This window comes from Bacillus rossius, chromosome 5 (assembly GCF_032445375.1).
Source record: "Bacillus rossius redtenbacheri isolate Brsri chromosome 5, Brsri_v3, whole genome shotgun sequence".
NCBI classification, from domain to species: Eukaryota; Metazoa; Arthropoda; class Insecta; order Phasmatodea; family Bacillidae; genus Bacillus; species Bacillus rossius.
Genome location: NC_086333.1, coordinates 56,776,900 through 56,804,495, shown reverse-complemented (window position 1 = coordinate 56,804,495; position 27,596 = coordinate 56,776,900). Strand labels below are relative to the sequence as shown.

General features: G+C 38.8%; 1 protein-coding gene across 2 annotated transcripts in view; it reads right to left on the bottom strand.

The window, feature by feature from the left end:
• Window positions 1-26,797, bottom strand: part of LOC134531825 (uncharacterized) — a 224,390-nt gene extending 197,593 nt beyond the window's left edge. Inside the window, exon 1 of one of the 2 annotated variants that reach the window (XM_063367786.1) lies at window positions 26,432-26,797. The gene's annotated coding sequence lies outside the window, so the exon portion shown is untranslated. The remainder of the gene's footprint in view (window positions 1-26,431) is intronic. The other variant, XM_063367788.1, reaches the window with a different exon arrangement.
• Window positions 26,798-27,596: the final 799 nt, after the last annotated feature.

Here is a 27,596-nt window from a genome sequence, read left to right as displayed (position 1 = left end):
CATCTTGAATTCCGCCATTATGCATTATGGCGTCACGTCCGCCATTTGAAAAATCCGTAATTATTATTTAAAAAAACGCAATATTTTCTTTCAAATTTTTATGCAAACGACTGACAGAAAAACAGTGGCAGGAGGTTTCGTACACCATTGATACTACATTTTTAACCCAAAATCGTGGCTTCCTTCGACGAGAAGAACGCTGCTGGGCAGAACCCAACATCGTGGCTTCCTTCGACGGGAACAAAGCTGCTGGTCAGAACCCAACACCGTGGCTTCCTTCGACGAGAAGAAAGCTGCTGGGCAGAACCCAACACGGTGGCTTCCTTCGACGAGAAGAAAGCTGCTGGTCAGAACCCAACACCGTGGCTTCCTTCGACGAGAAGAAAGCTGCTGGGCAGAACCCAACCCCATGGGTTCCTTAGACGAGAAGAAAGCTGCTGGTCAGAACCCAACACCGTGGCTTCCTTCGACGAGAAGAAAGCTGCTGGTCAGAACCCAACACCGTGGCTTCCTTCGACGAGAAGAAAGCTGCTGGGCAGAACCCAACCCCATGGGTTCCTTAGACGAGAAGAAAGCTGCTGGTCAGAACCCAACACCGTGGCTTCCTTCGACGAGAAGAAAGCTGCTGGTCAGAACCCAACACCGTGTCTTCCTTCGACGAGAAGAAAGCTGCTGGGCAGAACCCAACACCGTGGCTTCCTTCGACGAGAAGAAATCAGCTGGGCAGAGCTCTGGAAGCTCACGCGCCCGAGGTATCTGTGCCGCGGTGTCGCAAGCCGGGTCGGGCAATTCGTGACTCGTCGACTCGAGAAGGCACTATTTCATGCAACAATTTGGAATTATCGGGGCCAGGGCTTCTTGATGAATAAATGCCTAATTAATAATTTACACTGGCAAGCAAAGTTTAAACTATTTAATGTAAAACTCGACATAAGTCGAAATATCAGACCTAGCAATCAACAAAAACTGTTCTACTCTGATGCACATACACTAAGGTAGAATGTCGTAACTGTCTGATTCTCCTGTTAAAGAGGTGTCGGCCATTTCTAGACATTATTTTATATTAATGTTAATCACTGATGAACTTGTAAAATTTTTAAATGGTTTAACGTTTAAGAGATGATAAAAATTTACATTGCATACATTTTGTATAATTAGCTGCTAAAGTTATATTTGTATTATTTTACGGGAGAAATCAATATGACTAATTAAATGGATTCTAGAAAAATCTTTTTATTTTTAAAAGCAATGATACTGGCCACTTCATTAAAGGGTATGAATGTCTTTATTTTATTTTATTTTGCTTAGCTGTCACAATAATTACAAATTTGAGGATTTTGAAAGGCCAAGGTAAATTTCTAAAATAAATTCTGAAAAAAAAAAAAAATTCTTGAATTAGCCAGTAGCATTGCTGTTAAAACTAAAAAGGATTTAGTACGGTTTTACAGTTTATTCTCTTTATTTGAACGCCCAAAACGTTAAAAATTTAACTTAGGTACGTAACTAATTATATAAAAAGTCTGCGATGTATAAAAAAATTATTTCATGTAAGTTAACCCATTGAAAAAGTCTACATGTTTACCAGTGAGGCGGGATGATAAGCGCGACACTTTGATATTTCTTGCGCGGTATCGCCTCTAAGCGCAAGGCTCTCAACTGGCGCGCAGTCTTCTCGCCGTGCATAAGACAACTATGAAATTTGAGTTATTGCCGTAACATTATATGGCGGAGATACGAGGACAAAGAGTAATGCTGCAAATCAGAGTTGTATCGTGCAGCGACAAACTTCTGTCCCCATCCCCGAAATGAAACTAGGTCCGTCAGCGGCTTCATTTACCATTTAACTATATACAACTCTGAAAACACCGCCTGGCCATTTACCGCGACTTCGACTGCAACAGAGTATGGGCCTAAAACAAACATGCAAGCAGATTACCGGTACGCCAAGTCAAAAGAAAGCAAGACGTTTAGGATGCGTGGTAGTAGTAAACAGAATTTAAACTCACTGAAAAGGTTGCTAAAATTTTAATAAATAAAAGATTTAAACAAGTGAGGCAAAACACCATCAAAATTGCAACAAGTTAAAAACAATTTACAAAGGATTTATCAAATATAAATTACCAACTAACATTCAATAGCGCACGTGAGACACAAAGCAATAATAAAATTATAAAGGTACCTATTCGTTTACTTTTCCACATATACGCAAACTAGAATATTCTGCAATTACATATAACCAAAAAAAATATATATATATATACCGTAGCTTCAATATGTACAAATTATTTAGACACTCTAAATCACCTTAAAAATATCTACTAAAATCATTAAAACATTCTGAGGTACAACGTAAATTGGGGAGCTTAAAAATATATATTAAACTATTTGCTACACGAAAAGGTCATACAAAACGTTATACCAACATAATCAACTTAAGAAAAAGTGTGTCGCGACTCATGATATATTTCATGTGCAAAAATTCTTAAACTTCACAGTTATCGGTGATTTCTAAACGGGTCACGCCCATGCATTTCTCTTTACGGACTTGTGTAGGTTCGAATGGTTTGCAACTCGGCAAACAGGAAGACGGGGCCCCCCCACGTGCTTGTAATTGCGAAATCCAGTTTGGAACAAATTTCGCGTGGATGAGGTAACTCATGCCTCAAGTTAGTAAGTGATAAAGACGCAAAAACGCCCTTAAATACTCCCGAGCAGGTTGATGACTGCACGATTCTGCCGGCGAATATCCACTTCACATTTCGACACGGAAACCTTGCTCGCGCAACTCTTAAGTTAAGAAACGTCACATGGGTAAACATTCTACGATCAAGTTCGTTACAGGCGTGACACACATCCTCGCATTAATAAAACATTGCATTCACGGCATCGCGCCGAATACGCCTTGGAAACCCTGCCACAACCGTCGGCCTCGGCTGGACTCCCCACGCCTGTTTCTCCGAGATTCCAGCTCATTCCAGTCATTTCAAAGTCATTTTTCCCAACCTGATGTATTAAGACCCAAAATTTACCAAAAGTTAATAAAATTTAATTATTAACAAATAAAGTGAATAAACTAAATTATAAATGGGATTAAATAAAACTTACGTTACTAAAATAATAAAAGTAGTACAATAATTAAGAAGTAAAATAGTGGCATGGCCACACCACAATCAAGTCCCTTAAGTGTTTCAAGAATCTGTGCAGGTTATTTTATGACTAAAAATTACTCTGAAAACACGACTTTTAAGACATTTCAACTCTTCTAAAAACACAGTTTAAAAACTTACACCGGAATCAAAACAACTTTTCGGCTCTCAGCGCATTATTAAATGTATTTTCGTTCATAGACCCCACATGGATATCTTGAGTGGTTTTGAAATCGCGTTGTCTTTCCCGAAGCCCTGCGGACCGTGTGTGTGTGTCCGGGCAGGCGGGGGGCCTTAACCAAGGTTTTCCATCTGACGCCTGGAAGCTTCCAGAGAACGCGTCCAAGACGGCGCTCTCTCCGGCCCACGGAAGCGTCCAGGTGTCCGGAAACCTCCAGACGCGCGGGCGAGACACGGCAGCGCCGAGCGACGCTAACGAACGGGAGCTGGCGTGCCGGAGCAGGATTCACCGCCGAGGCTGCAGCATCACAAAGACAGCCGTCGCCGGGTGGCGCGAGCCCCAAGGAGGAAAGAAAACCCCGTATCGCCGAGCGAACCCGCTACAAGAGTCACGCTTTCCAACCGCGCGAGAAGACCGGCAGTCCCTGTGGAAACTACTTCTCGCGTTGTTTTGGTGAGGTGTGATGATAAGTGCGAAGCTCGCTGGTGCTCCAAGCGCGGTGTCGCCTCTAAGCTCGAGGCTGTGGATTGGCGTGAGGTCTTCTCGTCGTGCATACGAAAACTATGAGATTTGATTGGCAACCGCAACATTGGATGGCTGGGAAATAAAAGATAAAATGCATAATGTGATTACCGCGAGTGCTTTCAAGAATCTGTACCGGATGTTTCACGCCAAAAAATTTTATCATCTAGAATTATCTTCTAAAAATACTTTAAAAAACAAAACAACAACATACGGAAACATAACTGCTCGTCACCCCTCAGGGTATTGAAGTATTCAAATCGCGTTGTTTTCTTCTTAAGCTCTACACACAGTTTATGTGGCCGGGGTACTATCCTCTTCATACATTCCGGCATCATGCCATATAAAAATTACCCTGTTGCGAGTGACATTTGAACATAACCTCCGACTTGACTTATACTTGACTGCATTCTTGGGTTGCTTTTCGTAAAAGAACATAATCGATGTGTGAAATAAACTATCTTGTTTTTCGTCACCACGGAGTGGCAAATGGCACGCGGTGTGGAAACCATGTCGTCGAGGGTGGGGCGACCGCGGCTCGTGTGCCACGCACGCACACACTGCACGTGAGTGGGCCGCGCCCTGTTGCCAGTAGCAGCTTGTCACAATCTACTCCAATTATCCGCGGCCAGAACCAGACTGACTACCTGTTTGCCCCCGGGAGGGGAAGCCTGCGGACTCACTGACCCTCAATCGTTCCCCGAACGTGTCCGGAACGGGAAGCCTACGATGTACATTCTCCACTTCAACCAGACCATCCTCTGTCTCCTGTAAATTCCTACACGTAATGTATGCCAATTTGCATCCCGCATGAATGTGCCCAGGGTTTTCCCTGTGTCTATGCAGGTTTTACCTGGGCCCAACCTATCTCTAGTTATAGTCTAGATTTAAGAGTGAGGGGAGTTAGTCATGGCGCCAATCGCTGCCATGACTGGCCAATCCCCTCCAAGCACATGATGCATGCGACCCTCTCCTTGCATGGCTAATCCCAGCATGACTAGGCGTATAGGCTTCGGCCTGAGACGCACCTAGGTCCCTCCCTAACCCGGACCCCTCCAAAATACACTTAGTTTTAGTTAGGTAAGGAAAAAAAAAAATAATTTGTACATTCTGTATTGCACAGACCCGAACAAGCCCGAATATCTACCTTCGGCCAACGTCGGCATTAAAATGATTTGACAGTATTTTTTAATGTAGCTATACTAAACATAACATAACCAGCCATCCACAATTTTGTAAAGTAATAAACAATAAAACTGATAATGTTGGCCGAAGGTAGATATTCGGGCTTGTTCGGGTCTGTGCAATACAGAATGTACATCATAGGCTCTTCGTCCGGAACTCACTCGCTCGCTCGTGCAGCAATGCGGTAATAATAATAATAAAAATATGTGAGCGAGTATTTCAGTACTGGTGTGTAACATCTAACCTCAGAAACGCGCAAATTCATGAGTTCTCGTGTTGCAAATACACTTATATTACGAAACTCGCGACAAGTATAATCAACGTTTAATTCTTTCAAATAAAATCCGAGCGTGATAAATGTACGGAAATCGTGACTTCAACTACACTTAAGGACGCGGATCACTCCTAGTTTCTGCACCCGCCGCTAGTATTCGCTGCCAGAGCAGCTACGTCGACTATCGAACTATACGATTTGTAGACCGGAAAAGGCTTGAAAAAAAAAATACTAAACCCCCGTCTTTGGGGCCGATTTTCGACAAGGAATATTGTTAAAATACTGCCCATCCTGTTAAAATTGATTAAACAGTTCGTATTATACAGTCTCCTATTGTATTTGTTAACATAGTTTCGCACCAACCGCAACAGATGGCAGCACCATCGTTGCTAAACATTTACGTTCCTTGACTTCCGTCGCACCTTTGAATATATATATAGTATAGAAGTCGCGAGTGGATAGGATTTACTCTACGTTTTTCAAGAGCGTAAAATGAGCAGCTTGGGAACTTCACCGCTGCAGTGCGCTGCCGTAACTCCCTGTATCGTCTTAGTTGTTGTGTACACGTTAGAATGCAGCACTGTCGCCCGCTGTCATTCCCCGCACCTCTCATCCATCATTCACTGCAGCTCGAGGTCGTTCAACAGGAGGGGGAAGGGGTGTTTGAAGAGTTCGGCACTTGTCCGCTAGGGACCACCACAAGTCGATGCCCTAGAGATGGTGGCGATTGCGGCGGTGAATTAACCAACTACCTCAAAACCGTGTTAGAAATTTTAACCTGGGCTGGCGACTTCTATACAGTATATATATTCAAAGGTCGCACTCACGAAATTACTCCCACTAAATGCCGTATACCGAGAGCCAAGATACAAACAAAAAATGATAGAACTGATTTTTGCGAGACGTCGACGATTTTACGTTTTATTTGTCTCACTGAACTGACATAAGCTAACTAAAAGTTTAAGCTACGATCTCTTAGAAATGCGAAAATCTACCCTTCCGGAAAAAAAATAAAGAATGAAATTTTGCGAGAAATAAAAAAAGGCAACATACTAGCCTAAAGCTACTTGAAGATGCACGAACGTTGATTGTTCGGGCCTCTTTGTCTAGGGGGTCAATGAACAGTAGGTTTTCAGCGCCCGGCGACGCAACACCACTTCTACCCACATGCCCTCATTCAAGCTAGTTATCTGGACCTCGTGGCAAGACTGTTCACGACGTGAGGTTCGTGGTGCCCTCGGAGCAAGTACTGGCACGTGAGACAGCACGTGTGATCGCCTGGATAACTGCAGAATAGATGTACCTACATGTTTTGTACCCAGTGGTCTAGATTGTTTGTAGTAGGTATGACCCTTATACATAAACCATTTCAAAGGACTTCCCCCCACCCCCGTTTTTCTTTGATAACCCAGCTCTTAGCGTTAACCTTTCCGCCCTGGTGCTCCCATGGGCGCGGATATGGAAACGCTATATACACAATCGGGAAAGGCGTTAGGGCTCCGGCTATGACCAGAGGCTGAGGTTACCCATCCCAGCTTAGTCACCGGGAAGCCTACGATTCACGCCGAATATTCGACATGCCCGAACATTACCGAATACTTGCCTTCGGGTGTCTTCGGAATTCTTTTGTTTAGGTGAAAAAAAGTATGTTTTAAATGCCGGATATAAACGAATAGAGGTAGTATGTTTCATAACAATAATACAAATTAAGCCATTAAAACCAAGACTAATATTTGAGTAAAGATACGAACATTCTTATCTTTTACATTCGTATTGCAATGTCATCAAATTAATATGCGATGTAACTAACTTAAGATTTATTTGTTGTTTGGATATTGTTGCGCAAGTAATTAGTAAAAAAAAATTACGTGAGTTCCTACTGTTCATCCTTTGTCCCTGTTTGTTAGGTCAGGTCAGTTACATTATAAATACTTTAAAACTTAACAACCATAAAAAATAATTCATATTATTTTTAATGTCCGCTTAGTTTGAAAGTATTCATAAATTAACTGACCTGACATAATCGAACATTTTAATTAATTAGACATTCACGAACACACGGCAAAATAAAAAAAAATGCGTTTTTTCACCTAAACAAAAGAATTCCGAAGTCACCCGAAGGCAGGTATTCGGTAATATTCGGGCATGTCGAATACTCGGCGTGAATCGTAGGCTTCCCCTTTGTCACAACCTTCACCCCCCGCCTCAATCAGCTGACCATACAGGTGGCTTGTGTCCTTGGCCCTGCAGACTACCTTCACACAGTAAGAGTCACAGCAATTAATGTTAAAAGCAAGGACGTCACCCCATGATTCTTTAAATAAAATTTGTTTCACGACAACAAAGATTTGCGCGGGGGTATGTAGAACTTTGGTCTATTAAAAATTGTCTACACGCTTCCGTGTTAACATTAAATACTTTTGTGTTGTTGCAATAATAATCCAGTGGTTCAGTTCCAACCAAGGGCGTATACAAGCTATGGGAAACACTTCAGAGCGTAAGTCCTAAATGTTTTCAAACTTTTTTTTTATGTGTATACGTTATTAGTAGGGGGAATTTTTTGATGAATGTTACGGAAGTCGCATTGAACGGAAATGTATAACCACGGTGCTGCCACTGTGGCGAATAGCGCGAACTAAAATGCATAGAGACAAAGTTAGACGTTAAATGTTTAGTTAATTTTAACACCATGGGCAGTATTTTAATACAATTCCTTTTTCAAAAACGAGGTCCAAATCCGAGGTTTGGTATTTTTCCAAGTTTTTTTTTTCCTCACTTTTATGGGAGCAGTTTCATTACCGAGTTAAAATTTCTGTCTGCTAGTCAAATTATTCAATAGTCACCGTGGCTGCTCCAACAGCGAATTCTAGCAGCGTGTGTGGAAACTACGTGAGATTCGCGTACAGAAATGTAGTTGAAAACACAATTTGCGTATACTTATGTATTACGTTTGGCATTATTTTAAAGAATTCTACGTTAAATTTCGTGTCCGAGTTTCATATAAGTGTGTTTGCAATATGAGAGAACAAGCAAATTAGCTCGTTAGCGAGGTTAGATGTTCTTTATCACTAGCGAGTACTAAAAGACTCGGTCACATATATATATATTTTTGCGATTAACTTATAACCGAATTTTTTTCGATCAGATTCAGACTAGACGTGTTTTATTTTAGTTTAAAACGTAGTATTGTTTTAACAACATGAAATATTTGTACACCCTGACACTATACTTTCTACATTAAATTAATTTTATTTAACTACGCGCACTTCAGTTATAGGCTGCTTTGAAACATATTTGTGTCTGACGTTAGACTACGTTTAGCTTTGCCAAAATGCATTACTTGTATACATTAAAAGAGACACAGAACAGGGGCCGTGCTAAACTTATGGCCACCACGAGATGTCTTATCTCACAAAATCAATTTAAAAAAAAAATTAATTTTGAAACATTTTCCCCCGGGACAACTGAATAAATATTTCCATAAGTTCAAAATGCATTGCAACGTGTTTTACGTTGACTTATTAACCATAAAAATTTACTTTCAACAAGGTAAACAAACAATAAAAATAATTATTATTGGATATAATTTTTTGTTGTGTTCGTAGAAACGTTAAAACTAATATAATTTACCATTATTAATAATTAAAGAAACAGATGCTTGGATGTAATTTTTCGGTCGGAAGATTAAATTATCTGCCTAAATCAGAGTGAGTTGTGAGAGAAAAATAAAATGGAAAGAATAAACCTATCGACACATTCCCCCACCCCCACAATTAAAATCTCAATCTCCGTAATGCCTCATACTACGAGATTCTCCACCACTGGTCAAACAGAACTGTAGACTCGGTTTTAATGTGAGCGTGAAAGAAATCACGAAGACTTTATATTCACTGACAAACCCCCCCCCCCTCCCCCCAACCCGGATCAGTCGCGGAACGAAACAACTTCGCGATCGAAATAAAACACGCTGTAATTCTGAGAAAATCCCATACATTTTCACAGTTTTGGACAGTCTTACCTAAATGTCGCTCGCTTAAGGGGATTGGTGCAGGACAAAAAACAGTCATTCGTCAGAATTTGTTGGAAATGAGCTTAAGTGTTTCATAAATGCTTGTTTATTACTACTGTATGGCCAGCCAGCACGTATATAAGCTAGCGGGTGAGATTTGGCAAGTTAGTGGCGAGAGAGCTTCTGTGAAGGGAGGTTGTCGAATGTTGCAGCTCTGAGGCCTGCCATCTAGCGGGAATCTTTCGAAGGTCTTCCACAATATCGCCTTTCTCTCTCTCTCCAACACGGACACCGAACCAGCTCTTATCGCTTCCCATCTCGCCCTATCCTTCATTCTCGGATCAGGTAGCCGCCCTTCCCCGCGTAGACTTTCGTGTTACTCCAGGAAACCAAGACAACCTGTGAACAATTTGTCCAAAGCTGAATTTTTGTACTGTGGTAGAGTTGACTATGCTTAATAACATACCGAAAGTTTACCGCTGTAGACCTTGTGCGTTATCACCGAAAATTTGCATTTAAGTCCTAGGTGACAGCAACTTGCATCAGTCCATTAAAATGCTACCCATTTATACAGTTTTTAATTTAGACTGTCCATAAACTTACCAAAATAATCTAGAAACTGTAATACACCCATTAATGTTAGAAAAAATTTAAATTTTTAATATATATGATATAAAGCGATTAATTCACGACATATTTTTTTTATCTTTGCCACCCAGATAAAAATACGATTTACACCGATTTGAAGAGCCCAATGCGAAAAAATGTCTAAATAAATGTTTTTAATTATACTTTTAGCTTTAATATAGTATATTTATAAAGAGTCTAGCATAATTAGTTGTCTCATTAAAGCTGCCCGAGCGTTGCAGTGTACTGCGGCCGTACTGATCTTTCACGGCCGGCGGGCTTTGAAACACGCTGCGTACTGCGACACTCAATAAACTTAGTCTTATTTATGGATTACTTAAAATATATTTAATGCATATGATAGGGTGTATTCATGTTACATCTATTGAGATGTACATATTCTTTTTTTTTAATATGAATGATTTTTGATACAATAAAATTAACAATAAACAATTTCTGCTTGGAACTTGTAAATCAAAATTCTAGAGGACCTCTGGTTTTATATATGTGTGTTCGTATTTTGTTACAAAAATTTTATTATTAAAAATTATTTTAATACCAAAAAATATGATTTTTTTTCTAATACATTATATTATTTTAGATCAGAACTGTGCAAAATTATAATGTAGCCTATATTATAAAATATATATATATATTTAATTGTATGAAATAAGTTTACTGTATAACAATTGAAGAAAACGATACACCGTTAATGTGCTTATTGAGTTTTGTCACTTTTATAACATAATTCGTATGATAATATTTTTTTCCAGAAAATAAATAATACATAAGTTTATTGTAAAATGTATTGATAGAATTACATATTTAGTTTTTTTTTTCTAAGTTAATTCATTGGAGTGCTGCGCCTAGCTTACTTCGTTGAATTGCTAGTGGCAAAGAGCGGTGGTGGATGTTTTTGCAAGAGTTTGACCGTATTTTATGACCCCAGCTGTGAGAGGGTGTTCGTCCCAGAAATCCTAACGGTCAAGGAAAATAGCCTTTCTCTGTAGTCACGTACGGGTCTGCTACTCGCGCAATATCGTCAGTTTATCACAACTTTCCGGGAAGTTCTATTGTTGTTATTTATTTATAATTTACAAATTGAAGAGTCAATCATACTAACATTTTTACCTAAGCAAATTGCATCCTGGAAGATTTTTATCTACGTTTGCAGAAAAAATCACTTGCAGTTAGGAAACTTTTATTCTTTCAGAGTAAAATTCAGTCTGGAATTACCATACATTAAAAACCTTAGTTTTCTGGAGCAAAAAACGTCCCAGCACGAGCGACTTTAACACTGCTGCACCACACACTACGCAGCTTGAAATACATCAGTGGTCAGACTATTGTACCAGACACTCAAACTATACACATTTAAACCTTAAAAAAAAACAAAAAACACACAGACAATATTTATGAAGTGATTTTGACGTTACGCTCAACATGTTTATGTAACATGTAGTCAAATTTCTATAAAAAATATATTTTTTTCTTACCTTTTATGATTAAAATTATCAATTTAATAATAGGACGTTTAAACTTTGATGTGTTTATCACAGTTACCATGTAGGACATTCTTTTATATTACTTTGGTGCCATAATGAGAACCGACTTAAAAAAGTATTAAAGTTATTAAATTTACGAAAAATTTTTGTGGATCATTGTAGAAATTATCATTAAGGACTCAACTGCTCATTTATTGGTGTGATCACAAGGTTTCATCGGTAAACTTTTGACGTGTTACTAAGAAATGTTCATTCTACTACTGTACAAAATTTTTCCTGTGTGATAATTTTCCATGTATTAAAATTTTTTGTTTCTTAACAGCGAAATTCGTCTCGACCCGAACCTACTTCGACAACCTCGCAGTAGTATACACTACGCGGCTCGGATCGCTTTAGTGGTCAGACTAATTGTATGAGACACTTAAAAAAATATACCAATTTAAAGATGAATAAATATGCAACAACGATTACTCTCAGCGATTTCCACGTTGGGCTCTTTAAGTTTATGTAAGATGTATTTATATTTCCTTAAAATTGAATGAAAGTGAATTCGTTAACTTTAATGATTTAAAAGGTCTATTTTATAGGAACATGTTTAAACTTTGTGCTTTTTATCACTATCCTCAGATAGGGCAATGTTTCTAGATTATTTTGGGTTCCATACTGACGGTCTACTCCATAAACTGCATTTGCAATATCCATTATTGTGGATCGTTGCAAAAAAATTTCATTTTGGACTTAACTGCTTGTTTTCGGTGTGACACACAAGGTTTGCGGCAGTACTTAAACTTTTGACTTGTTACTAAGAAATGTTCATTCTACTACTGTACAAATTTCGGCTTTGGGATAATTTTCTATGTATTAAAAACCTTTGTTTCTTCACAGCGAAATTCGTCCCGACCCGAGCCTACTTCGGCAACCTCGCAGTAGTATACACTACGCGGCTCGGATCGCTTTAGTGGTCAGATACATTGTACCAGGCTCTCAACAAATAAACTAATTTAAAATTTAAGAACTAAATCGTGATCGTAAAATGGCCGCCATGGTGATTTGCGAATTTATGGAGAAATAAAAGCAGTTAAAATCTTATGTAGTTTCCAAGAGACATTATTACATCACCAATCATCTTAAGTAACAGGTTTACAAAATTTCAACATATTCATTAACTAGTCAGTTTTTTTTAAATGTGTTAGTATTAACAATCTGGACCATATCTAGTCGGTGAGGTATGTATTGTTACAGACTATCTGTATTCCGGTATTTGGTTTTTGAAACTACTTAATGATTCGCTTTCAATGTCTATTAAAATATACCTAATGCTAATTGCAGGAATATTTCTACTCGATTTCAAAATTATAATTCCTGAACATTTGTAGCGGACACATTTCAATGTAACACTCACTGATTTTCGAGTTGTGTTGAGGTTTCGCATACCACTTCGTGTACACGAGATGGCCCCTGCTCTGGTGACAATGAGTCATCACAACCGGTGCCATCTGTACGAGCTTCTTCACAAGTTATCCTGAAATATGTTCTTAAATATCAATTCAAGTGAATTCTTAAAATCCTACACACCTTATCTTAAGTGTCGTAAATAAATCGTTATATTTTGTAAATCCATATAATATAGGAGCCAACATGGTGCGAAGCGATGGACGCGATACGAATAATATTTTTTTTTACCAACCATTACATCAGTAAATATTTGTGGTTTCCATTCGCTATGAATTCAAGCATGTAACATGTGTACTGCTTCTTCAATACGGCCACAGTTAAATGGGAGGCTCTGAATCACTGAAAACTCCTCAACAAAATCAACGATGAATCACAGGCATTACAACAAACAGTTGTCACAAGTCAAGTAGCCAATGAGCAGGTGACATTTTTCGAGTCCGTAGAGGATTGTTGAGACTATCCTACAGGTCAATGGCAGCGCGCCCTTACGCGCATGGTTAATGCACGAGTAGAGTGTAAAGGCGTAAGCCTGAGACATATCTAGGTCCTCATCTAACCGCGCACACTTAGATTTAACTCAGGATAGGGTGAAAAATGTTTACTAATTTTGCAGTCCTAACAGTCACCAACGAAACGCCAGCAAAATAAATAAATAAGCTCACGAATATTGTTCGTGAATGAAGGCGAAGCTGATACTTTGGAAACGTTACCAGCAGATATTAAATAATGTTTAACTATTATTTACGTAGCTTACTTCTTAAAACTGCATTCATGTAAACTGATTTTGTGTGAGACTATGTTGAGTGTTTTCTGCTACACTTATTTTTCTGAAAAAAGTCTATTGTGGCTTAATAAACTTGTTAACATTGATGCCTGTCATAAAAAAAATTCAAACGTAATAAATTATACGGATATATGTTGAGTATAGTTTATGAATGGTTCACGCATTGCTGAAAAAAAAAAAAAAAACATGTTTACAATTTTACACATCTTTCTGCTGTCGCATCGCGTCCATCGCGTTGTACATACGCAACTCTGAAAAATAAATGTATGATAAAAAAAAGCTATAATAAAATAATCTCTTATCTTTCTTTATTCTTTTTTCTAAGTGCTATAATGGCTTTCGATAGTTTTGTTCTTTTGTGTACTCTGCTTGGTGGAGGTTTCTTCGGCATTTTATTCCTGAATAAATCTCACGCTTACAACAAAAAACATCTAACTAAATCACTGTGCTAAATAATAACAGAGAATAACCATTCAATTATACGCCGAGCTAGACCAAACACGTTCTCTTATCTACTGAAAATGAGTACGTTGACCTTCATATCAGTTTCCCGCGAAATCCCATCTCCCCTTCGTAAACAGCAGACAGCTGTGGCAGGCTGCAAAAAGTTAGAGAAACTGTCGCAAGGTGTCACTACTGTCCAGCGCGCTCCATAATTCCTCGTATCCGAGCTTGCACGCTGCTCAAATTTCTACAGCTACGTTTTTACTTTAGGTCCGACTGCAATAAGCTAAAGACTAAAATAAAGTCAATCATTCAGCCGACATATATGTAGGCGTTTGAATTACAAATGAAAACGCGAATGTTATTAAATTCGCAAATGAATATCACGCAATTTCGTAGCAGCTCATTTATTAAAATTCAAATTGTAAATACGTTAAATTAATAATGATTACAGATAAAATAATGGCCACAGTCATATCTCCCGTGTCTGAAAATTTATCTGCGAAAGTTTTACCATTGAATTCTTTATAGTTTTTTAATAAAGCTTGAATTTAAAAAATCCCCGAAAATCAGCAATAACTTAATTAAAATAAAAAAATAAAATAAAAATTTTACACCAGAATGGTTAAAATCTTCTCTAGCAGCTGAATAATTACCAAATATATTGTTTTTTTTTTTAATACGATGCTGGTGCACCAATCCCCTTAACACAACTAACCTTTCATTTCGGTTACGATCATCCTCCCAGGGAAAACAAAATTAGATAACTATTTTTTTGACGTGACAACGTCTAATAAATCGATGAACGCCGGCTGCACGCACGAAAAAGTGTTCCGTAACGCACATTGTCCCGTTACGCTGTATGGAAGAAGTTAAATAGCAAACATGTATAAAAGTTATAGTTAAAATAATCTGTTCGTTAAAGTAATAAACATATTTCAATTAATGAGTGCAAATAAAAGTAAATTTATCAATTAAATTGTAGATTTCATTTCACTCCTTCTTTGTATCCACACAAAATAGTGATAATTCAATAAAAATGATTCAATTTTATTCATAAAAGTATGCAATCATTTCATCAAGGTTTGTTATGACGTTGTCACGTTAAACTATCGTCCGTAAACCGACTTTACATACAAACCAATTTTTTTTGCTATAATTTTGTTTATGCAACAAACCTAACCTAAACTTCACATCCACTATCATGGCGTCTGACTCCAGGTCGGTGAATGCTGGGTTTTCCCCAGTAACCGCGCCAGCCGTGGCGGGAGGAGGAGGCATGGGAGATGTACGGGAGACGCAGACGGCGTGAACGGCCGTGACCTTCCTCTTCCGCCGCGACCGGAACACGGCGGTTAGCCGGCGGCGGCGCGAGGCGGCGGCGATAAGCCATCTGCTGAGAGAAGAATCCTTCCAACAACTGCAGAAGAAGTCTGCTGACGAAAAAAAAAAAAAAAAACTAGCGTAAATTCATGTTTTCTCGTGTTGTAAAATACACTTAGGTATCATACGGAACTGGGACACGAAACTTAACGTAGAAATTTGATTTCAAAATAATGCCAAGCGTGATAAATATACAAATATCGTGTTTTCAACTACATTTCTGGACGCGAAACGCACGTTTCCGGAATTGCCACTAGAATTCGCTGCCGAATATAAACGTTTTATTAGCTAATCGAAATGTTTGGTAATATTGTAAAGTCTTTTTCGTTTTTATCGGAGCCGTTTCATTAAATAGTTAATCACCGGTTTTGAACCTGATCTTCGAAAAGGTGAAAAAAAATTTTGCTTTAAAAAAAAGTTCTTTTTAAAACTGTGATGAAACAAAAATTTTGATTAAGATTTTTTTTTTTTAAAGGATGCGGTTATCTATATTACGGACTTCCCAATTTAACAGGTATGTATTCAACGCCACCCAAGAAAACCCCGAAATCTTACGGGCGATACGCCCTCCACATAGTATTGAGTCACCTGGTGCACGGCTGGACAGTTACGTGTGCTGTTCCCAATCTTCGCCTCTGGCTCTGAAGGGTTGGAGGGGTTGTGGGGGGGGGGGGGGGGGGGGGAGTGGGGTTGCGTCGCTCGTATCTGGAGCGAGCCTTGTTCGGGCAGCGGTCCGCGCCGGACCAACGGGTACCCCTTTCCCCCATCCACCACACCAAGAGACCAACGGAAAACATAAGATTCACACCAGTCCATTCCGTGGACACGTCGTGCATGGTCGTTTTCTATTTATCTCCTCGGTTATTTTTTTCTCTCTCTCTGTTTATCTAAAATAAACACGTTCAGGATTTGAATTTTGAATTCCAATTATAAGGTCATTTGTTAGAAGTTGAATGGTGGTAGGTTAAAAACCACGGGTAATTCTGATGGAAAGTAACATATTTCAAAATTAAAAATAAAAATTCTTAAGTGTTAGTAATTTGCCGTTTTATGGTTCGGTGTAAAAACTACAAATTTGTGATCTCGTGAGAAATACTTTAAACATTGGTGATGGTTGGCTAGGTAAAGTTAGCTACGTTAAAAATGCTTTAAAATACTGGATAGTTGGTTAGGTTAGATTAGGTTAGCTTCATTACAAACACGGTAAATAATTTAATGGTTGGTTACGAAGTACCAATTAAAGATGTAGTTTACTTAACGTAACCCATTGTCATTATTTTATAGTATTTGTAATGTGGCTAACCTAACCAAACGTTCACACGGTTTCACAATATGTTTATTGTAGCTAACCTAATCAACCGTCCACACTATTTTAAAGTATTATTCATATAGCTTGACAATTCTCTAATTTCTCCATCACTAAAGTCTATATGAAAAACGATCTCGACATTTTGCCCGCGCGTGTTTATCGTATAGCCTAATAATTTTTTTTTTCCTAGCCTAAATTATTCTAAGTGTGTAAGGGGAAGGTCCAGGTTAGGGGAGGACCTAAGTGTGTCTCAGGCTGGAGCCTATACACTCTACCATGCGGGTTTTTAACCATGCAGGACAAGGGCGCGTGCATCATGTGCTACTTGGGGTTTACTGGCCAGCCATGGCAGCAATTGGTGCCATGGCTGACACCCCATTGAACGTCTAACTTAAAAGCTAACTAATGTGACCCAGGTAAAACCTGCATAGACACGGGGAAAACCCTGGGCCGGGTCGTGCGGGGATCAAATATCATACATTAAGCAAGCAGGTACAAGATATCGTATAATACGTGCTGCCAAAGTTGCACGAGCGAGCGGCGAACGTCGGTGAACTTCGGAACTGTTCGGGCCTCGAAATGGACCAGGCTTCCCTTCCCCATCACTCACTTCCTTTCCAACGACACAAGAACAGAGAGTCGGAGGCTGCCCAGCGGCAAGCATCATGCTGGGATCGCAAAGGCGCCAGCGGCGGACGCGTGATGCAAATAAGATATTTCACTTCCCGATTAGAATATTGTTTGATGCGTAACATCTTGCTTGGCTCTCAGTATACGGCATTTGGTAGGAGTAATTTCGGGAAAGGAACGGACGTTGCATGGAACGGAGATCTGTAACCACGGTGCTGCCATCTGTGGCAGATGGTGCGAACCAAAGTTCACAAAGCCAAAGGAAAACTGTTTAATGAATTTTAACAAGATCAGCAGTATTAAAAAAAATTCTTGTCGAAAATCAGGTTCAAAATAAGATTTCAGTTTTTTTACATGTTTTTTTCGCACTTATCGGAGCCGTTTCATTATATAGTTTAAAAAAATCGGTCTGCTAATCAAATGATTAAATAGTCAACGTAGCTGCTCCGGCAGCGAATTCTAGCGGTGGGTGCGGAAATTACGTGTGATTCCCGTTATTTGCTCTAGGGGGGGGGAGAACTGCCCCCCCTACCCCCCCCCCCGGCGACGCCCTTGACGCACGGCATTATTTTTAAGAATTATACGTTTTATTACATGTCAAATTTTTTTGTTATAAGTGTATTTGCAACATGAGAACGTATGAATTTGCTCTTTACCTAACTTGGATGTTAAACATCTCTGGCGAGTACTGAAAGATTTTCTCACATTTTGTTTTTCAAATGTAGCCTTAGAGTTACTCATTTCCCCCCAACTGTCACGTTGTTTGTATTGATAATGTAGAGTAACGTGTTAGAAAAAAGAAAAGTCATAAGTGTTAGGGCAGCAGATCTCATTAACGGTACGTGAAAATGTTTATCCCTACTTTCGCATTTCGGCAAGGTGAAACACAGCTTGGTAGACGGCCAAAACTAAGGGAGAAATGTTTATAATTTATTGGATTTCAGAAGCTAGAAAGTTTAATTCTCTTCTTTCCGATTTAAAATCACACAACCAGTCTATTAGGAGCCATCTCGACGCAGCACACACGTGTGTCGTATAAAAGCGTATGCAGTCTGCGGTAGCTTTCCAGTCAAACAATAAACAAAAGACTTCCTTACACCTGATTCAACCTGCATTAGGCAACTCTTCCACACGACTTTCGACTTCAATTAAAACTACATATAGAAAAAAAAGATAAAAATCTTTTATTTTGTCCCATAACTTTACCGGCTGCAATAAATATGGGTGTGTATACGGAGTTCGTTTTGGCCTTGTATCGTAGCTAAGAGCGACGACGTAAAAAAAAAAAACTTCGATGGCCGACAAGACATTTATCTTGGTGGAGTCACAAAAATTTTAATTTAAACTACGTAGGCTTCAGAAAAGTGAGAAATTATTATGGCTTTCAAATACTATACACTGTAAGAAATCGTTCGAAGATCATAATACAAATGTTTACTTGATAAATAAGAAATCATAAATGGTGAAGATATTTTCCACAAATGCATTGCATCTCTTATATATCTAAATGTGTAAGTTAAATTCATATTAAATTTGCCATGTTTGGATTGTTAATTCCCCATCAACTTCAATTTAGTGTCTATAAACATTGCCAAAAATGTTTAATTCATTGAAACCAATAAGAGTCACAAAAGAGTCATCTCTCTTTAAGAATTATAAACTAAAATATATATATTTCTAATCTAGATGTAAATATTCAAAGTAAATTGCACAATAACAGCAGCTGACATTAATGAAATAATAGTTAAAAATGGAGGAAAGCAACTTTTACCTTTCAGACAGCGAATTCTAGTGGTGGGTGCAGAAAGTACGTGTGCGATTCGCGTCCAGAAATTTTGTTACTTGAAAAGCGAATGTTTTTCTTTTATGACGCTCTAACATTATTTTAAAGAATTCTACCCTAAAATTCGTGTCCTGAGTTTCGTATTATAGGTTGTTAAGTTTGTTTGCAACACGAACAAAATGATAACACATGAATTTGATTCTTTACCGACGTCAGATGTTTACACGTCACTGGCGAGTTACCGAAAGACTTTCTCGCGCTAATTATTATTATTATTATTTTTTTAATTTCTACGAATGTTATGGCAGTTGAAAAAAGTCGGCAAGCCATCTGTTCCACGAAAAGATTTAATAAATGGGCCGAAGGAATCGGTGAAAATGAAGGAAAGAGTGAGGGGGGGGGGTGGGCTAATCGGGAAATAGCCGAGCGGTGACGGTGGCCCTTCCAGAGAACAACTCCTGACCGAAAGGATTCACACAAGACAGCGTGCGGGAGGTCCACGCACGCACGCACGCACACACACACATACACTGGACGCCGTGGAACGTCGCGTCGGCCAACGGCAAAAGCAGGAATGGCGGAGGAGCCGAGGGAGGTATGAAGGTCAAGTGGTCTTGAGGACCGCCTGCCCGCCTCCTTGGTTGCGGCCCGCGAGTTCGACACCCGGACAGGAACCCTCTTTTCTCGGCCAGCAGGGACGAGTTCTCTCCCCCCCTCCCCTTTTTCTCCCATACATTCTCCCTATTATAAACACACAGACACCCCCCCCCTCTCTCTCTCTCTCTCTCTCTCTCTCTGGCACGGTATCCGTGGGTTCGAGTACCGACCAGAGAAAGCCGACCGACCTCCTCCGATGAAAGTTGTTCCACGTCCAGCCTTATGGTAGTGTTTACCTCGCAAATGATGGCTTTGTATTATTAGTCGGCATCTTTTGTTTTAAAACCAAAGTTATAAAGTGCAAAAAAAAATGATTGTTCATACTTTTTTGATCTACAAAAAAAAATTGTTTCGAGTATTTAACTTTTATGATGATGATTAACTTATGTTCCAAATAAGTTACGTGTAATTCAGAATTGTGGTTACCAGACATCTGAGATTTTTCAAATACTAATGTACCGTACATTTATATCTATGGAGAAGGAATCAACCATGACCTATAGGCCACAATAGGGAACCACGGAAGTATTTGCATTGAAAGAATTCGGAGACCATTGCAAACCAAAACTCTAAAATTCTGAACCGCGATTCCTACCCACTTTAAAAAAAAGTTTTTTTTTTTCTTCTTATCTCCGTAAAGCCTCCTCATTAGAGCCGGAATTACACTAGCTCGTTAGCAGTCGAGCGATTTACTACAACCCAATCGTCCGTGATAATACTTTTTCCATTTCAACGCTGCCAACTATTGAGAAAATTAAATTTTGGATAAAATTTCTCGTATGTATTAGCTAAACAATCATGTATGCTAAGTACTTATAATTGTACTTCAATCTTTTTCAGTCTGGTATTTAATTAAACATTTTCAGAGTTATCGTGCGTAATTAACTATACTTCTGTGACTGACAGTTTTTGTTTGAAAAATAAAACACTTTAAAATGCATTCAAACGTTGAACTCAAAAATAATTATGGAAGCAGCTAAACAATTAAACATACTTCAATACCTTCTAATATAGTAATATTTGACACGCAAACACCTATCTAACATTTGGAGCTTATATTTTCATCCGTTCGTAAGTCAAAAGTTACCAAACTTTAGACGGACAAATGGAGGAAATTTTTCTGGCCATCTTATTTGACTACATGTCACGTGATTGATGTAATACGGACGGAGGGGTCGGACTATTGTAATTCCGGCTTAAGAAAGGCACTATTTGCATGTACCTATACCTACTGCAATTCGTGTATAAAGTGATTAAACACGTAGTTTCTCCTTGTTTCTCCGCCAACACAAGAGTCAAAAGTTTGCATTCACACACAGAAGGATTTCAGCGCAGTCACTGTCATTCCAACGGAACACGGGACACAGGTTCGAATCCTGGTTCGACAGCGTTTTTCGCAGTTTTCCACCGAAATCACAACAGTAAGAAGATGCTGGGCTGGTTCTTTACCTTGCATGGCATGGCGATTCCTTCCCTGTTCTGCGTAGTTTTGTGTGTGTTTCATCCATAATCTCTAACGACCTTGCTGTCAACATAAAGTTTAAGCCTAAATATAAGAATGACCAGCGCGTAAAACTTCACAGATATACGATTGTTTCAGAGTATATAGGTATTTTTACTCAGTAAACTGTAGGATACTATTCTTTATGTAAAATTAACATTAATTTATCAGAATAAATTAATCCTAAACTTATCGTTATAGTTATTTATTTTCTATATTTTAAACTTACAAATAATTCTCCACAATCATCGTTGAAATTTGGGGACCTCTTTTTATTAAATACATTGTTAACAACAGTTTTTTTAATGTTCCTTTTTTTCTCTGGAAAATGGAGGAGGGGGGGGGGATAGTTTATTCTAAGGGTCCTCTCCAAATATCAAAATATCAAGAGCCCCGCAAAAGTAAATGGCCCAGGGTTCCGCAAATTCCGAGTCCACCACTGTAAGAATGTGTGCAAGTGTGCTGTAATTAAAAAAAATGCCATCGAGCGTTGCTGATGCCATCTGTTATTTCGCATATTAATTAAGATAGCTAAAGCTTTTTCATTTAATTTTACTTCATTTTATTTATTTAATTACATTTGGGTATAAATAATTCAATTTGTATTGTATTAAGAATATGATACATAAATTCGCCTGCAATAAAGTAAGCACTGTAGGATCACAACTGTAACAAACATGGCGGCGAAAATCCTGCACAAAGATTCTAACAACCGCCTGAATCACAAAATTTATTCATTCCCCCTTTCCGTCATCGAACATCCCACTCCCAAGCGTTAACATTTTTACTTTTTCGTTTCGCTCTGATCTCGACTCACGCTACCAGCTGTAAGAATTTTTCACTTCAAGAATTTACACTTTGGGAACGCTGATCCCATGGGGGGTTAGCCCCCCAGCCCCCCCCCTTCCTTAGGAGCCCGCTTACGCTTGCATAATTGTGACTATGAAAAGGGATTAACATAATAATTCCAAAACTATATTTAATGGAAAAACGCTGTAGGTACATTATAAATTTGTTGTGCTTATTGCATGCATATAGATCAAAATAGGGCAGTATAAAACATGGAGCACCGTATCCAGCGATGACACGTCTGTTTAACCCCACGCGCAAAATTCGCAGCGAATTTCACCCTTCCCCTTGCGAATCCTAAAGATTTGCGCCCGACGTGAACAGACCAACGACCCAGACCCTGCTATCGGCGCGACTAAGGAAGAGGAATGGCCGCGGTCACACATCACGTCCTTCGAGTGCGTGGGAGAAGGGGAGAAGGAAGAAGGGGAGAACCGACGACTCGGCCCGTTGCGAAGTGACTCACCACCTCCCGGTCACGTGACTTCGCAAAGAGACGCGCCCACCACGCGGGCTCTAACGGGTCCGCCGTGTCAAGCTCACAGCGTCGCGACGCCCCGTCCTGGCTGGGGGCCGTAAGGGCGACACTAGCTCGCGCATCACACGCCTCCTCACCTCTACTGGCGTGTAGTCTTCGCGTCGGTGACGCGCCTCCACGAGACTAGAAACGGTGACCCTGTCATTTCATGCCGGAATATAAAAAGATTAAAACTCCCTCCACGTCCCTGTGGGTTGAATTTTGCAAACCTAAAAATATCCACGAAAACACCCGTTTTAGCCTTTTATCAATGTACAAAAAAATACACGTTACAGGCGAGACCATGAAACGAGAAACATGCCATGGTTCAAATGCTCTTTGTAACCAGACACTTTTAAGTAAATCTTTATCGGTCTGTAAATGGCCCGGAGCCGATTATAAACATTTTTTTATCCCGTCGCGGGCAGAGACCTTATCGAAACGTATGGCACCATTGGTTTTCGATAAAAAAAAAAAAATGTTCGACCGGTGAATTTTTATATTGTCATTCGAGTAGTTTTGTGTTCTTGATTCGTCCGTGGAATCTTTTTTTAAAAAGGTACCGATAAAATAATTTTTCAGAATAAACACTAAACTTGCAGGTCAATTAAAACCAACCTGTAAAATATTGATCGTAGTCGTATACAGCATGTAGTGAAACTGTGATTATAAGAAAAGTTTATTATATCTAGTTGCTTGTTTCGGTTTATTTTAAAACCCCCAAGCTCATAATAATGCGATCTTTTGCTGTCCCTATCGTGTCCATCGCGTCGCGTCGGTCGCGCCGATGTGACTCCAAAATCACGGATTAATTCAATAACCAAGTTCATTGTCTGGGTGAAATTAAATTTCATAAACATTTTCTTTCTATCATGCTAGAAGTTCAAGTTTACTTTGCCACATAAGAAAATCCTGAATTTTTTTAGAGAACTGCATTTAAAAAACTCAGGAATATAACACCACTTCGCATGCGACAGCAATAAGTAAATGTTAAATGCAAGCATGGAATTCATACTTAATTTTAAAAACCATGGACAAATATATCCAAGGCTTTCGACCACAGTGTGAGAGTGACTTTAGTTTCAGTGTAGACTTGAACAACGCTCTTACTGTACCCAAATAATTACATACCTATTCTAAGTAGGAAACTACCTACACGCAGTTCATTATCGTCTGGGAACTAACGAACGCCAAAAGTGACAAGTTGTGGAGTTCATAGACCTCAAAATATTCTATTCTAAGCAATTTTCTGCAATGACTCGTTTTTATTATTATTATTATTATTATTTCAAAGGTGGCCGTCTGGTTAGACCGCAAACTGCGTGTATCTTCACGTATCAACGCGCCATTTACAAACAAATAAAGGTTTCTTGAAAGTGTCTGATTACGAAAAGCATTTAAATGCCACTACTCTGTCTGTACTAGTTTCATGGTTTCGTATATGGCGTGTATTTTTTTAGACAGTAAAAAAGGTTAAAACGGGTTTTTTTTTCACGTTAAGTTTTTAAGGTATGAAAAATTCTAAACACAGTTAGGTGGTACATGAACGTGCGAGGAACCTTTATCTTAATTTTTCAAACATATAATTATATACTCACTGCTTGAAGTCCCATACATAGATGCGCGTACCGACGAAAATACTGCACGCCATTTCTGCAGAGTCGCCCTTAAAAACCCCCGCGGTTTGGGAGTGACCGCATAGGTGTGAAGTCACCCATCAAATGTACATGGTTGTAGACTATACTTCCCATAGTATTTAAAAAAAATACCATACCAGCAACGGTAAATAAGAATACTCAACAAAAATATATTTCCCATATTTCAACAGTGCTACATCACTAGAAAAGCCGAACTTTGCTTCCTGCCATGGGCCAGTATTGTACATGGTGTAACAGAATAGTAAGGATTTGTCTTTACCGATGCAGAATTAGCCAAATTATCCTTAAGTTTCAATGCTGCATTTAATGAGGAACTAGCCATGAAAGGGTATACGATTTCTTTCAGCGCTTATGCAACAAGGTTCATGAACAAAGGAATACTTTTTTTTCGACAGTCATTTGTTTGCATTCACATATTTTTCACACAATTTATTTGTAATTTTAAATGTTTCGACGTTCATATCAAATTCTTTGATACACACACACACACACACACACTAAAACGGTGTATGTATCAGTTGACTGGCTAAGCAACAGACTACTGTCATATTTCTACTAAAAAAAAATAGCGCCACAAACCCATCAAAACCAACAAATGCACACGAGAGGACTAGAGCAATTTTTGTTTTCAAATGGCTGCATCGATGGTTCTGCAAGGAGTTTTTGCTAACTTTTTGAAACGTTTAAAAAAAAAAAAGTTACTGTTTCAAGTGGATCTTTCTAATGTAATATGGCCACTAATTCGATTTTCCAGGAGTTTTTTTTTTTTTTTTTTTTTTTTTTTTTTTTTTTTTTTTAGCTATAAACTATTACGTAAGAATTAATCCTGCAAGACAAAGACATGTTAAATAGTTACTAGTACGACAAAATGTGCGCACAAAACTAACGTACATATGGATTTTAATCACTTAAGTTTTGTTAATACTTTTTTGGGGGTTAACGTGAAGGTGTAACAGTATCCGAAAAAGATATAAATATTTAATCATTTAAATTTTCTTTTGCGTTAGCTTTTAGTTCGTGTTGTATTTATTACACACATGCCTCTAACCTAGATAGTTTTTTTTTATTATTTGGACTTAAAATCCAGTATGTAACGAGAAACGGGTAATTAGATACGAAAACACTCAATAACACGATTCAAGAAAATTTGGAAAGGTTTCATCCACATCCTCAAGTGATGGAGTAATTTCGGGAAACAGCAACCGACGAGGAGATACAAATGGCTGGAACGAGATTCGAACCCGGGGCCTCTGGAAGGTGAGCGCGCCACCCAGCTCCATTAATCTTTCGATCTGTACAAGATTGTGAATCGGAGCATGGCCTGAAACTAGTCAGAATCAGCTGATGGAAAGTACGGTTAGTTAAATAGTGCAAGTTGGTGGTATTGGAATGAAACCAATGTGAATCTATCTCATAAAAGTAGCAGATTTAAAAAAAAATATCTGAAAGAGTTAGCACAACTAATTTTGCTTGATTATCCAACAATTGCCGTTTGTTGTTTTGAAGGAAAAAAAGAATATTCCGTAGTAGGCAGGTTGGCATTAAGTTCATATATATTATGAAATAAAAATAATTGAAAACAAGAAAATATGAATGCGAAAATATTAAAACCACTACAACAAATAATTAACAGCGACTATAAATAACTTTCCATCAATATCTACAATTTTTTTTATTTGGTAAAACCCACAATTTCTTCCGTCCAAAGTCCTTCCAAAAAAATTATTTCGTTATGTTTACCCCACTTTGGCTTCAGCATTTCCAATAAGTAGCTACTTCTAATTTTTACCCAGTTTGCGAGAAGGTACAAAATAATAGTAATAAACAAATGTGGCCCGGATTCATCAAACCAAGTCCTTTCAGAAGAGGTTTCTTCGTAACTGCTTCTCAAAATAAATCATAAGATTTCCACCACCCTCCCCTCGCCACCCTTTACAAAAAAAGTACGAAATAAAAATGACGCAAGCAAAAGCTAAAATTTATAATAATAAAGGAAAAGGTAGTTAACTTACCGTTTCCGAATTCCCAACACGCTGTCCAAACGTGCAGTTCGGAATTGGTGGAAATAGTTCAACCAGCTTTACTCACACGTCACTTGCTGGCTTCAACCGTCCAAACAGAATCGCGGATGACTTTTCGAAACCGCGCGCGGTTGTCGTTCAACTTCCAGCGGTGACTGGCCTCGCGGTGACTTTGGGTGGGGGAGGGGGGGGGGGATGATCGATTTTTCGAAGTCGTTTCGGCTCAGCAAGAAGGGGTTAACGTTGAACCGTCACTCGCGCACCAACATTTCAGCACCTGTCACACGCGGTCAGGAGTCAGGAGCAACAATGAACCAACGATCCTCCTCGCAGGTAGGCTCACACTTGACACTTTCCACCGTCCCTCCCCTCCTCCCCCTTTTCCATAGCACGCCTGTTGGTTCCCGCCGGTTTCCGCGGAGGGGGTGCTTGCAGCGCCGCTGCTAGGCGTCAAAGAGCTTCGACCGTCGAGACAAACCACTCCTGGTCCCGTGAGACAGCATTCAAACACGTTCCTGATTTTTCAAATAAAAAAAATATATATAACAAATTTAAATCGGAACTTGTATTACAGTTTGTTTGCAAGAAATAAACTCGGAAGCTACTGGACCGATTTCTAAACTTCACTTACTATCATAACGCTATGTTGTTCTAAATGAACATAGGCTATGTTTAATCTTAAAAAAAAAACGTTTCCGAAATTATAACAATATGTATAAATAAAACTGAGAAAATGTGATGAAATTATTATTATTTAAGCTTACGCTGATTTAACCGTTAGAAACAGCAGGAAAAAAAAGTGGGGCTGGGGACCTTTTCTCTCGCTGTTTTTTATTTCTTTTTGTTGTGGAAATGATAGTTTGTTTTAAGATTTCCATTTATCTCAATGAGACTTTGGTTGATTGGTGCACACTTGCCTTAAGATTATTCTATCTTATATAATTATACATACATTTGATACTATCTACGGTACCCGGCTTCGCACGATAAATATTTATATATACAGTACTAGCTAATGCCCGGCATGCGTTGCAATGTCTCAATCAATGGTTTTTGTGATTCGTTTAAAGTAGGTACACATATACAAAGCATCTAACTCTCTCTAATTCTATATATCTCTATCAATCTCTCTATATAGCTATATCTCTCTATATCT